Source organism: Carassius auratus, unplaced genomic scaffold (assembly GCF_003368295.1).
Source record: "Carassius auratus strain Wakin unplaced genomic scaffold, ASM336829v1 scaf_tig00216540, whole genome shotgun sequence".
Lineage (NCBI taxonomy): Eukaryota > Metazoa > Chordata > Actinopteri > Cypriniformes > Cyprinidae > Carassius > Carassius auratus.
The window spans coordinates 79,501-93,694 of NW_020528620.1; the positions used below are offsets into that span (position 1 = coordinate 79,501).

The window sequence follows — 14,194 nt, forward strand, 5'->3', positions numbered from 1 at the left end:
GTTTGGAGCTTGTGTGGGAATAGACTGCGCTGAAGACTGGACTGTCATTCACAGAAGCACACCTGCCCTTTAATGTCAAACAATTAGAATGACTCAATCAGACAGCAGGAGAGGAGGAGCTGATCTTCACCCATATTTAGCTGATTTGGCTGCGCTTGATGGGCAGGTGGACGTGCACGCGGACAGATAAATGATGAGATGCCCGTGAAGCGCAAGGATGTGACGAGATGCTGACAAGCATATTCCGCTAAAGGAATGAGAAAACAGTTCGTGAAATTTCACTCAAAAGTTTGGAAAGTCAGTGTTTTTTGACATGCAAATCAGGACTTACTCCGTCAAAGAGAAGAACACTGGTTGAAAGGACTGTTAATGAGGACTCTGCAGTGAATGGGTGCCGTCAGAATGAGAGTTAAAACAGCTGATATAACAACACAATAGTCCACACAACGCTAGGCCATCAATTGCTGTCTTGTGAAGTAAAAAGCTGCATGTTCATAAGAAACAAATCCAGCTTTAAGATGTTTTTCATTTCAAAATGTTAAATAAAGTATAACTCCTTTATCCATTCTTTTATCCAGTGAAAAAGGAGAGAAATATGCATAGATCAAACACCATTTTAAAAGTGAAAACCATCCAAAACTTTCCAAAAACAAATATGTTGGTAGATTTTTCGATGTGAGAAGACGATAGAGGATGAAGTTTTTCCACTGGAGGAAAGGTGTTTATGATTTTGGAGTGTTTGATATTTTGGCCATATTAAACTCTTTAAAGTTAAAACCTGTTAACTAGTTTTACACGATGTTAATTGATGGACTGGAGTAGTGTGGATTACTTGTGTATTATTTGTAATGTTTTTATCAGCTGTTTGGACTCATGCACTGCAGAGATCCATTGGTGAGCAAGTGATGATGAATGAACAAACTAATCTAAATCTTGGATGGCCTACGGATGAGTACATTCTCAGCAAACTGTCAATTTTGGATGAACCATTTCTTTCCAAAATATGAGTTTTAGTTTATTCACTTTGAGGCCATCTGTTTCTAAAAGAGGATATGTGCATTTAAATTTGACATTCTGTCTTTTTGGGGAAACAGACCAAAATATTCAAGGCTAATCTTGCACTCAGCGGGTGTATCCAAATTCAGGTCTGTTAAAATGCTTTTTAGAATGATGCCAACTAGCAACAAAGCACAACAGTGAGTGACCGCATTTGTGTTTATTTGTTTTGTTTGTTTTTCCTTTCAGGAAATATTTTTCGTATTAATTTTCTTTTTAAAAATCAAAAAAAAAAAAAAAATCAAAAAAAAAAATAATAAAAAAAAAAACATATATATATATATATATATATATATATAATACACGTGTGTATTATATATATACATATGTATACACAGCACACACACATATATTATGTAAACAAACTTTTATTTTGGATGCGATTATTCGTAATGTATCATTTGACAGTGTAATTACTTTTGTGTTTGTTTGTTTTAAGAGTTATGAGAGCTTGACACTATTTAAAAGTGGTCAAAAATGCTTGGGATGGCACTTTGGAACACTCTTTCACTATTTATTTTATTTTTTGTCTTCCTCTCTTTACAGTGCATTCTCATCAATCCCTAAACTCCCTCTTTACTGTACAAATGTATGTGATCCGAGGTCTGTGTGTTTAACCACAGTCCTCCAGAAAGTATAGCATATATTACAGACTTCATAACCATCGGAGGCATATGCAGGTCACAGTACGTGCTTACGATTTGTGGTTTGAAAATTACATGCTTGCTTCAAGGTTTATTTTATTTATTTTTTTTTCGAAAGGCTCAGGTGGTCATTCGGCTGAGTTCAGCGTCTAGACAGGGGACAGAGCGCCGGTAGATGGCAGTCGTGTCCCTTCTGCACTAGACAGGAAGAAGCAGCATCAAACCCTCACACTTAGTACACAGGCTATATACAATCCCACACGCGTCAAACAGGCGCTACAGACCTGTCCGAGGGCGCGCCATATAATCTATAGCCTTCAGGGTTATTGCACTCGACCAATCATTGGTAAGATGGAAAAAGATTATTGGGCCATTGACTTTTACGCATCCAAGAAGACGCCAGTGAGGACAGTTAGAAGAGTATGACTTTAGGCTGAGGGCTACATCAATACGTGTTAGAAGATTTTTGGTGTCACCAGCGGAGCGCGCTGAGCCGATACCCACAGAGAGCCGCGCGTCATTGAGTACCACACCACTTCACACTAGAACTTCATTCACCGACGAGATCTCGACGCATTCGACGGGTCTCACCTCTTTACATGTTCCTCTTCGTGGGGTGACTCACTTGTAGCTGTTCTCCGTTCGGCTCTCGCGCGCTGCGTAATTCCACGGCTTGGCGCGGAGCGCAGCATCATTCGCATGGATTTTCGTCGCGTCACTGCGTTGCTTTTTGCCCGAGTTGAGTTTAACTGTATTGAGTAGTATCTGGTGGGATGTAGCTTTTGATGAATACCTCGTCTATGACAAGTTTATACGCGTTTGAAAGGAACTACGACTGTGTAGTATATGTATCTGTCATTTAACTAAAAAAGGGATTTGACTCATTTTTGGCGCATTTTCGTCCACTTTCCTTGAAAACAACAACAACAAAAAAAGACACTTTGGAGGATACTGTCTTTTTTCCCCTTTCCAAATGATCCTGGTGGTCTTGAATAGGATGTGATATACGAATACTTGCGTTTGCCAACGCACGAGCCTCCTCTCTCAATGCATTCCGTAGGACATAATCACATTTCAAGGAAATAAGCATCTTGAAATCCGCACTGGGCTGTGAGTAGAATCTAATCAGATCGGGTGCGTAAAGGAGGAAGAAAAGTTCCGTTTTAAACCACGACTGTGGAATAAGAACCTCAGCGGTCTGCGTTTATGGTCTGTTGAAGATTCGAAGGAAGAAGGAAATGCAGAGAATTGTCCATCTCAGGGATAAAACCCATCTAGATGCGTATTGGCTGAATGTGAAACCCCAAATCTGTGCTGTTGAACGCCAAGAATGACACGCAAAACCAGGGAGACGACGAATTAATTGATTTATCAGCAGGAAAAAGACTTGGTACATCGGATTTTGACGATGCGGGGCAAGAAAGCATCGAGATATCTGTTTTAGTGGCACTCGTCCATATGATGGCATTGACAGGAAGACCGAGTGGATATACAGGAGCGAATTTCTTCTCATAGAAGCTTGTGAATGCAAAACTGCTCTTGGAGAGCTTGGATAGCCCAGAGTACACGCTGAAAAAACATTTAATTCGCATCGCGCTTCGTTGCTTGAGAATTGCGGATGGATTTTGGTGCTTTGGAAGCGAACGGAACGTCTGCGATTTGAACCTCACATATTGAGAAAGTAAGTAATTTGTGGTTTGATATTTGAATCACTGGACACTTTGACATTTTTTGACACCTAGTGCATCTGGTTAAAAGCATAGCGGATATTGCGTCCTTAACATCTAAGGGCACTTGAAATACAACTGTAGTAATTAAAAGGTCACAATACAGTCACTTGTGTAATTTGAACAGTCGGTTAGTATATGTTCATGCACATATCCACTGAGGCGTGCTTTCGCCGGCTGTAAGCTTTTTTCCACTGTCTTTATCTCTCTTCTGTGTGTGCGTGTGTATGTGCGCGCGCGCGTGCCTTTGATAAATGTGTGCGCTATTGACAACTCCACAGTGTTCCATCTTTGCGGTTGAATCGTTCTTTCATTCATTCCTTCATTCATCCGGTCGCAATGTAATATTGACACATCTGTTTTTAGGTATGATTCAATTCGTCATAATCTTATACAATTTAATATGCGAGAATAAAAATAGCTGTTATTCGGATGGTTATCAGTTTAGATTTATTTAGAATGAGGGTTTTAGTGCTCGAGGCAGTGATACAGGCTATTGCTTGTTTGATTGGTCAAACCCATTATATATAAAATATTTTAAGATAAACTTTATTTTTATATTTTACACACACACCCACACGCACGCGCACACACACACACACACACACACACACACACACACACACACACACACACATATATATATATATATATATATATATATATATATATATATATATGTGTGTGTATACATTTGTTTGATTTTACTGTGAAAGTACACTTTTTTTTTCTCCAATAATTATAAGGTTTCTATTCATAATTGTAACTTCAACTTTTTATACAATATTTCAGATTAATATAAGTTTACTTAAATTGTACCATAGTATTTAACATTAATTTTTCATCATTTAATTTGTATGCAGTATGCCTGTGTGTGTGTGTGTGTGTGTGTGTGTGTGTGTATATATATATATATATATATATATATATATATATATATATTTGCAGACAATATAATTGAGTCATTGCTAATGTCACTATTGTTACCAAGGCTGCTATTAAGATATAATTAAATTTCTATAAATACTGTTCACTTTTCAGCTTGTATATGTGTATGCATTTACAGCAGCATCTGTGGGGTTTAATGAACAGGCCGTGGTATAGACATTATATGATTCAAGGCTGACAGAGTTTGCTGTCCGTGGTCCTGAAATCCCTGCCAGAAAATAGTAGAACCACACTACTGTTTGTGACTCTCTGCTTCCTAAAACCCAGTATTATAGGTGCTATTATTTTTTCAGCCATACATACCATACAGTGCAAGTCAACTATATGAAAGACTGGATTACACTGGAGGGTCTGCATCAGGACAATACGAGGAAAGACTTGAACAGACGTGTCTAGATTAGCCATGCCGCATATTCTGAGGTCATAGCTGTCATTCACAATTAAATATCCTATCTACTCAAGGAAAACAATTATCTGTGGCTTGCATCACTGGTACAAGCAGTTTTGTTTTTGATTTCATTATCCTACGTAACAAGTCAATAAAACGTTGGCAGAGAAGTCAGTGTTCTACTTTTTAATTTGTGATGGCTAGAGCAATCTGGGAAATCATCTTGATTCAGACCAGTTTGGGATATTTTGCATTCTCGGTTGATGTCTATTGGTTTGAAAAGGAAGTGGTACATGAGGCTGCAGCCAACAGCTTATGCTTTGTGACTGTGTGATCTGAAGAAGCTGTCCAGGTTGTCCTCTAAAACAGGAGTCGGGCAATATTTTACTGTAATCTGTGCTTACTTGTTTTGAAGACACTAGCTCATACCGCAAAGAACATTTTAAATCGTTTTTTCTTCTAAACCAAAATCTCCTCTCAAAGTTGATTTTATTCAGAATCAACAATAGACTTTCCTTTCATCTTTCCTTTTCTTGTTAATATCAAGAAACCCGAAGCATTTGCACTGCTTGATGTTTTGAGGTCACAAGGTGAAGAACAACATGGTAATTTTAAAAAACTGAGTGGATGAATCTAAGGCTGTGTATGTGTAATGAATGAATTATATCCATCTGTCAGACAAACTCCATTTTGTCCCTTCGAAGTAGTCAGTGCATGGCCGCCCACTCTCTGTCACCCTTTGGGAGAGCTTCCTGTTGGCTGGACGCCCGATCCAAAGCTTAGAGGCCTGCGACAAACCATTATATCATTCCAAACCAGTATAACTGTTTACTCTGTGGAATTCAAAACAAAATACATACATCTTAATATATGTATATATATAAAAAAAAACACTGTTATGTGTACAAATCTGTTCTTGAATTGGAGAAATGAGGTTGCAAAATGAACGTGCAGAACTATATTTCGATTATTCCGGATCCAGAGTGTCAAACCAAATAATGACACAGGAAGTAAGAAGAGTAAGTTGCCGTAAACAGCACCAACGTTTGTCTTGTTAACAACCGAAAAGAAACAAAGCCTTCATCGCATTCGCACCTTCAAGCACCTGCCCCTATTCCCTGAGGTGAACAAAGGACTTTTTTTTTTTTATATTTGCTCTCTTCCAGGCATTCGTTGGAAGGGGGAAAAAGAAGAAGAGGAATGATGGAGTGATGTTGCCTTGGATAGACGAATTGGGCCGCTCATTTTATGTTCCTATGCTGTCAGGAGCTTTAGCATGATGAAGCTGCCGGGTTGGGTGGAGAGATGACATTTGTTTGTTGGTGAATGATGCAGCGTGATTTATGTTTTCCGCGGAGATGCTCCATTCCTTACTCCGTACATCTTCCAAACTTTTCTACTCGCTCAGCCCAGCATGGGAAAGACAGAACGTCCATTTATTGAATTTTTTTTTCTTCTTCAGTTCGGTCATAAAATGCAGTTGTCAATGCATTTATTGTCCAGCAATAAGATTTGCATCTTAGATGATTTGTGGAATTGCCTTCGGATGAGAGTTTTGAGATTTATTAAAACGGGTTATGTTGTCTTCGATGTCTCGTAATTGATGAATGACACTCTTTTTCAAGCCGGAAAAGAAATCTGGGTTTCATATCAGTCGTATTTATGGGGTGTACTGATGGATATCTGGAAGTGCACGCAACTCAGGGCTTGTTTATTTTACCGTTCGACTGTGATAGTCGTAATATCCCATGAGTCTCTTGGGTGGCTTCTACTAAGTGAGCTTCTGTGGGCATGAACGGGGATTAATCACAGTTAAAATAAAGCCACTTCCCTAAGATATAAATCACGTCTCTCTTTGTCCTTTTCCACCGAGAACCTCCTTTGTAGGAAGATGAACATAACTCCAGCAATACATGAATTAATACATAAAGCTCTAGAGATGTAACATACATTATGTGTACTAGGATTGTGTACTAAGAAAATGCAGTTTGGATTCTTAAATCTGAATTGAACTTGAATGCAGTTAAACTCAATAGTTTGAATTGAAGATGAATTTTATAAGTTATAAGTGCCACTTTTATTTAATCATACGTTACTTTTTTCAATTTGTGTCACTGTTAAAATCTTTAATTATCATTTATTTCCAATCAAGACTTCAAATATTTGAACCATAGCATCATATTTAGCATATTAACTTTTGTTTTCAAGAGACGAATAGCACTTAATTTTCCAGGATGCATTTGATTTCTTCGAATTATACTTCAGTAAATGCATCTTCCTAGCATTCCAGTTCAAAATTCAAATCAACTTAACTTCCTTTGTTTTGTGACCAAATTCAGACTGAAAGGAAGCCAGTTCTTGAATTTTCCAGTCCACATTGTGTACGGTATTTCTCCAATACCATGTGATTCCCAAGCTTTATCCGTTATTCTGCAATTCACAGCCATTTCTATACATAATAAACACTTTGAAATAAGGCAGATTAGCTTGTGTAAAACCCAGCTTGGGCGTGAATTAGTATTCATTTCTTAAACTGCTGGAGACTGCTATCAATAAAAGCAAACAGTCTGTCAATTTTTTTTTTGCATCCTGAGGTACAATTTCTCCCAGGGGGATTTGGTTTAGTGTGAAAGGCAGATTAAACGGTGAGAGAACCCGGATTGGCGTGCAATCTCAGTCTCCATTGTCTAAATCTTCCATGTCACAGCATAGAGATTTCTTTCCTGAGAGTGAAACTACAAGGCCGTGTACGGGAGGTTATGTAGGTAGTGCGTATTGATTGATGGGCTGGAGTTGTGGCGAGGATGACATTGAATTGATGTTTTTGTCTTTTTTTTCTTTCTTAAAGCAAGTTGTTTTTTTTTCTATGTCAGAATTCAGCCGTCAGCAAATGCTGTGTGTTTTGTATTCACTGCACTGGTGTGAGCAAATGGGCCGGTCGACCTTGCTTCAGAGAGAGTGTATGACAATATATAACTCAATAATACATCTTGGGGCTTTTAAACAATCATTTGATGTCTTGTGAAACATTCTCTTTAGGGTCATGAGTTAAACTGGGTTTTAGACGTTTACCGGTAAATGTTCAAATCTATGATGCTGCCATTTTTAAAGAGATTTTAACTGAACTTTTCACTATATTTTAGCTTCTGTGGAACACAAATGAAGCGATTTTGAAGCTGAGGTTGGTCGTTCTTTTACATGTATTTACAATGAACAATGACTAAAACTTTAAAACAAACACTTAAACTTACCTTAAAAGTTGACTATATTCCATGTCTTCTGAGGTTAGATGATAGCTTTGTGTGAGGAACAGACAAAAACTGAACCAGGTCTGAGTCCAGATCAGTGTGATTTGTGAATGAATCATTTAAATGGATCGAATGATTCATTGAAAAGATCAGACTGAAAAGAATGATTCATTCACCACTAAGACATCGCTACATGGGCTTACATGTACTAAAACCTTCAATCTTCCAAATAAACGCTAAACCACCATAAACACTGTCCTAATATTTTCAGTAATTTTCCACTTAAATGATTCACTAAGCAATCATGTGACTTCAGAAGAGTGAGACCTATAGACTATATGGTTTTGTGTTGCTTGTGAAGTTTGAAAGTAATTGCATGAAAATCAGTTTGGCATGACATCTGAGTGTGTATATGTTTAATATTTATATTTGGGTGAAGTATACCTTTAGCAACACTCTTCTGTGTTGTTCTAAACATTTCAGCCCAGCCCGTTTTGCACACACTCACTTTGACCTTTCATTAATCTCCTTCTCTTTGACCTGAGTGTCTTGAAGTGTGAGTGTGTGTGTTTTTCTCAAGTGGTCCCTCGTCCACAGCCCCTCCTATGGGATGAGCGCAGCACATTTCTCCAGTCGATGCCCTAATCAATCAGAGCTCTGTCTCGCCGCATCAATTTTCTGGAATAATCTGGCCGACATCATAAAACCGCCATCTTGATGTGCTGGATAGACTCTGTTACCCCCACCCACACAACCTGGCTACTATGGGCAAAACTAATATATATATATATATATACTTAGCAAAAATTGCTAATCAGCCAATCACATGACAGCTGAAGCATTTAGGCATCTAGATGTGTTGAAGACGACTTGCTGAAGTTCAAACCAAGCATCATAATGGGGAGAAAGGGGATTTAAGTGACTTTGAACCTGGAATGGTTGTTGGTGCCAGACAGAGTATTTCAAAAACTGCTGATCTACTGGGATTTTCCCGCACAACCATCTCTAGGGTTTACAGAGATTGGTCAGAAAAAGAGAAAATATCCAGTTAGCGGCAGTTGTGTGGACGCAAATGCCTTTTTGATGTCAGAGGAGAATGGGCAGACTGGTTAGAGATGATAGAAAGGCAACAGTAACTCAAATAGCCACTCGTTTCAACCAATATATGCAGAACACAATCTCTGAATGCACAACACATTGACCCCGAAGCAGATGGGCTACAGCAGCAGAAGACCACACCAGGTGCCGCTCCTGTCAGCTAAGAACAGGAAACGGAGGCTACAATTCACACAGGCTCACCAAAATTGGACAATAGAAGACTGGAAAAACCGTCGCCTGGTCTGATGAGTCTCAATTTCTGCTGCGACATTCAGATGGTAGGGTCAGAATTTGGCGTAAAGAACATGACATCGTGGATCCATCCTGCCTTTTCTCCAGGATAAAGCACCATGCCACAAAGCTCAGATCATCTCAGACTTGTTTCTTGAACATGACAATGAGATAACTACTCAAATGGCCTCCACCGTCACCAGATCTCAATCCAATAGAGCACCTTTGGGATGTGGTGAAATGGGAGAATCACATCATGGATGTGCAGACAACAAATCTCCAGTAACTTCATCATGTCAATATGGACCAAAATCTATGCCATGAAGAATTAAGGCAGTTCTGAAGCCAAAAGTGGGTCCAACCCGGTACTAGCAAGGTGTACCTAATAAAGTGGCCAGTGCGTGTGTATATATAGTATGAATGGAAATATATATTAATTCATTCCTAAAAAAAATAAAAAATAAAACACAAGCAAATGTGTAAAGATAATAATAATTATAAATAAAAATATAATAAAAATTATGAGGCAATACCTATATATGTATACAGTATATATATATATATATATATATATATATATATATATATATATATATATATATATATATATATATATATATATATATTATATATATATATATTAAATACTGAATTTGAGATTAAGATTTCATTCTTAAGACGGGTCAAAAAATCATGAAATTAATTATGTTTTATAATTATAATTATGTTATGTTTACTGACAAGTAGTTGATATTTGTCTGTTTTTCTATAGGTTTTCACCCCAAATGTAATTAATAGTACATATATTTCAGACAAACAATGTACACCTATTTATGATATTTGTATTTTTCAGAGTATAAGTGGATCTTTACACACTAAAATTGTAATCTTCTCTAATATTTAATATTCGAAGGCGATCATGTTTGGCGATCCGTGGCATCATAAAGTTTAAAACCACTTGGTCCGGTCAGCCTCGGTCCTCAGATCTGTGGCAAAGGCAGCATGTCCTTAAAAAACAGAGCTAAAGCAGGCCTCATGACTCAATAATGAGGGGTAATATCCCCCACCCAACCCAAACCAAGCTCAGCTAAAAGAAAATGACCTGAATCAGCCTGTAACTGGAATCACGGCGGGCTGACGTCAGTCGACCTCTGCGGAGGCCTGCAGCTGGGCAGAGACAAGCCGTACCTGTGGACCAATAATGTACCCTACAGGTGTGTCCGTGTATGTGTGTGTGAAAACCGCGCCCGAGACGGTCTCCCTTTCTGGGTTGCACCTGTGAGGCATCTGTTCAAGGCTGTGCGGAACTGGCCGTATTAATTTTGCTGCTAAATTGAAAGGTTAAAGCTAGCAGCAGAGGGGGTGACGGATTGCCGCTCACCTGGTTCCTCTGGTACTAAAGCACCTGTTTAACTGAGGTGAGGTTCAGTTGTCCTCCTGTCATAGGAGAGAGAGGGAGTTGTTAATGATGAAGCCTAGGAGAATCTACATTTAATAGGTTATTTGAGAGAACAGAATAAAATAAGAGCCGCTGGAGTTGATTGTTCTTATCAGAGTTCATTAACGCAATTTCCTCTCACAAAGGCCTTGTGCAGAAAAGCTCTCTGGCTCAAGTAATGACTGGATCAGCCTGTGCAGCCTTCCGCCGCTAAATAAGATGAGGTTTCTTTTTTTGCTTTCGAGCGCCAACGCCAGCTTTGGTTATTTACATATAGAGAGGCTCTTACGGACATCGCCTAGCCTGTCTTGGTTTTGATACACTTTAATCGTGAGTACATCTTTCCGCATGAGAGCCGTAAACGCACTGGTTGTTGTCGCTCTTCAAGGTGTGGCTGTGGAATCGATAGTTTGAGGATTCTTAATAGACTGCCGTAAGTGTCTCTTCCCGAACCGCTACCAGTGTTAAAGGACGTTCACACTGACAGAGAGGTTTCAAACGGCGAAGTGACCTGAAACCGTTCAGAATTGAAGTGAGAATGGCTTTTGATTTCCAATAGAGTTCCTGCATCTGTGCTGCTTCACCAAATGGGATACAGAATTAGAAATGTATAATAGGATGTAAGGAAATGGAGTTTATAATACTAGATAGAAAGATAGAGTTGGATGGATGGATAGATAGATAAAGAGATAGATGGACAGACATATGGAAAGAGTGATAGACATGAATAGAGGTTGAAACATGGGTACAAAACAAACAAACAGATGAACTCATAGATGGATCTATCTATCTATCTATCTATCTATCTATCTATCTATCTATCTATCTATACATCTTTCAGTCTCTATACAATTTTTATATCCATTTATCTATCTATCTATAGAGTTGGATGGACAGAAAGATGGAAAGATTGGCAGACATGAATGAATTCATGAATTGGATAGACAGGTTGAATGATAGGTAGATACATTGAGAGAAACAAACAGATGAACTGATAGATGGACATTTTGCAGATAAATGAAATGCTACTTGAAACGGACAGCAGCAAATATACATTTTATGAACATTATATATAATATTTCAATAGCTGAAATAGTCGGTTAGGCAACCAATGTCAGGACTGTCAGTGTCCAGAACACCCACTAGCGACCAACAGTACACTGATTCAGCAACCCGAAATCACTGTCAGTCACAGTCAATATTAACAGGGAATGAAACTCACCTAAAAACCTGTCCAGATAACCTGCAGTATGTTTCTGCACACAGTTTGTTTGAGTTAAGAGAATAGTTTCTGTGGTAAACACTAACGTAAGCAGCGCGAAGGCAACTCTGGACTCATGCTCTGACGACCACAGTTATTTTCGAACAATTGGCTGCTGAGTCAAGTGAGTGCACATCAGGTCTCCAAAAATCCTGGTTTGCCCCTAGACTTTGAGCAAAAGTTTGTAAATGTGCGTTTTTCTAAACACACACAGGTTACTTTTGTAGTACTGACCAGAATTTGTGATAAATCACGTTGTCTGATAACCATTTCTGCTTGGTTAGTTAATATACAAATTTTTTATTCAACAATGATTTTGTAAAGTAATTGGGTATAATAGGTAATTTTTCACTGCTATTATTTGGTATTTTAATAAACACCCTGATTAGTAAAAAAAAAAAAAAAAAAAAGCTTCTGCAGTTTGTTTTTCTTCTACTTATTTATTAAACTTGCACATTTTATGAATTGGAAATCTCATTCAGCCACAGAAAATACCTATCGCCCTTGTTGCAAAATAAGTTGGAGAATGGTATCGCCATTGGCAGAAACCATATTGGTCGACCGGTAGTCTATTATGAAAGGGTTTATTCCATTTTCTCACCGCTTTGAGGTACAGTGTACAGTATGGAAGGTTCATGACATCTTGATTGAATTACATTGACTTAAACTTTCAGGCTATCCTCCTGATGCCGCAATACGATTACCATCTCCCCCCGATGTTTTTATATGGGCTTAAAGATAAAGGCATCCATCCAGCCAGAAACAGAGCTCCAGGCGATAACAGCGTCCCACCGCACCTGAGATGTGTCCATTCAGGTCCATTAAAGCACAGCTGGTGTCATTTAGACTCGGAAAAGACTATTCCCTTTGCGTTTTATAGTTAGAACAACAGTTAGCCCCTTAGCCACAGTGCTTCATCACTCGTAAGCACAGCAAAGCACGTTTGGATATTCAGATGTTAACATTAGCCTAGCATACATCATCTGCTGCATGCTGCATTAGGTGCTCACGTATGAATGCTAATAGGCAAAAGTTAAAAAGTACAAATTTGAAAGGGAAACAGAGTCTGTTGCCAAAATCTGCTCTCCTGGCTGATTAGTATGCATCAGATAAACTCTTAAGCAAAGCATAAAATTGATCTAAAAAGACCCAGTGAGATGTGTATATACTAGATTATGATGTTATGATACCGCTAGCAGGCTAGCATACATAAGACAGGTCTTTTATAATAGCACTGCTTCTTCAGTTTAATAGATAGCCATCTAATTTAATCTAATCTAATTTCTTCTTATCTGGAGTCTTATTCTGACGGTGGTCGTGGAGTAAGAGAGATGTGCGATGGTTTTTTGGCGAAGTGCAAGTTGTGTGCATGAACACGTCAGTATTCATTTTGTGTCACATGGTCTAGTTTATTCTTAAATGTCTTGAACAGAAACAAACAATTCATCAGTGTGGTTTAGTTATTAGGTAGAAAATAGATCTGAACCATTAGATCTGAACCATTAGCCAAAAAGATATATCATCTTTTTTGATATTAGTAAAATATATATTCAGTTTTCAAAACTTATTTATATTTTTGGCTTTTATGTTGCATTTAGTGGGCATATTCTCGCACAAAAATACTGATCCAGTTTGACAAATATGCAACTCACTAGCAATTACGAAATGAAAATTTGCTGCACATTTACTCACCCTCAGACCATCCGAGGTGTAAGATAAGTTAGTTTCTTTATCAGAACAGATTTGAAGAAGTTTAGCATTAAATCACTTGCTCACTAATGAATAAACTGTGATGTTTTATCAGCTGTTTGGACTCTCATTCTGAGGGCACCCATTCACTATCTAATGCTAATTTCTCCAAATCTGTTTTTATGAAGAAACAAACTAATCTACATCTTGCATGGCCTGAAGTTAAGTACTTTTTTTTTTTTTTTTGTACAGCAAATGTACAGGTTTAAGTTAAGTATTCCATTAAAATTCTAGGCAGCTTGCATGAATTCTGTTATTCAGAATCCTTTCCTTCACTAATCTGCACCCTATAACCACCCATTCACTTGTACAGGAACAGTTGGTTGGTACCACTGCATGGTATGATGGTCCAATATCTCTCTCGCTCTCTCTCTTTCCATACTGAAGCCCACCACACCTCTTTGGC

General features: G+C 38.2%; 1 protein-coding gene across 2 annotated transcripts in view; it reads left to right on the forward strand.

The window, feature by feature from the left end:
* Positions 1–1,847: 1,847 nt before the first annotated feature.
* lrrc4ca (leucine rich repeat containing 4C, genome duplicate a) overlaps positions 1,848–14,194 on the forward strand; it is a 68,647-nt gene continuing 56,300 nt past the window's right edge. For both annotated transcript variants that reach the window (XM_026263377.1, XM_026263378.1), the window contains exon 1: positions 1,848–3,381. The gene's annotated coding sequence lies outside the window, so the exon portion shown is untranslated. The remainder of the gene's footprint in view (positions 3,382–14,194) is intronic.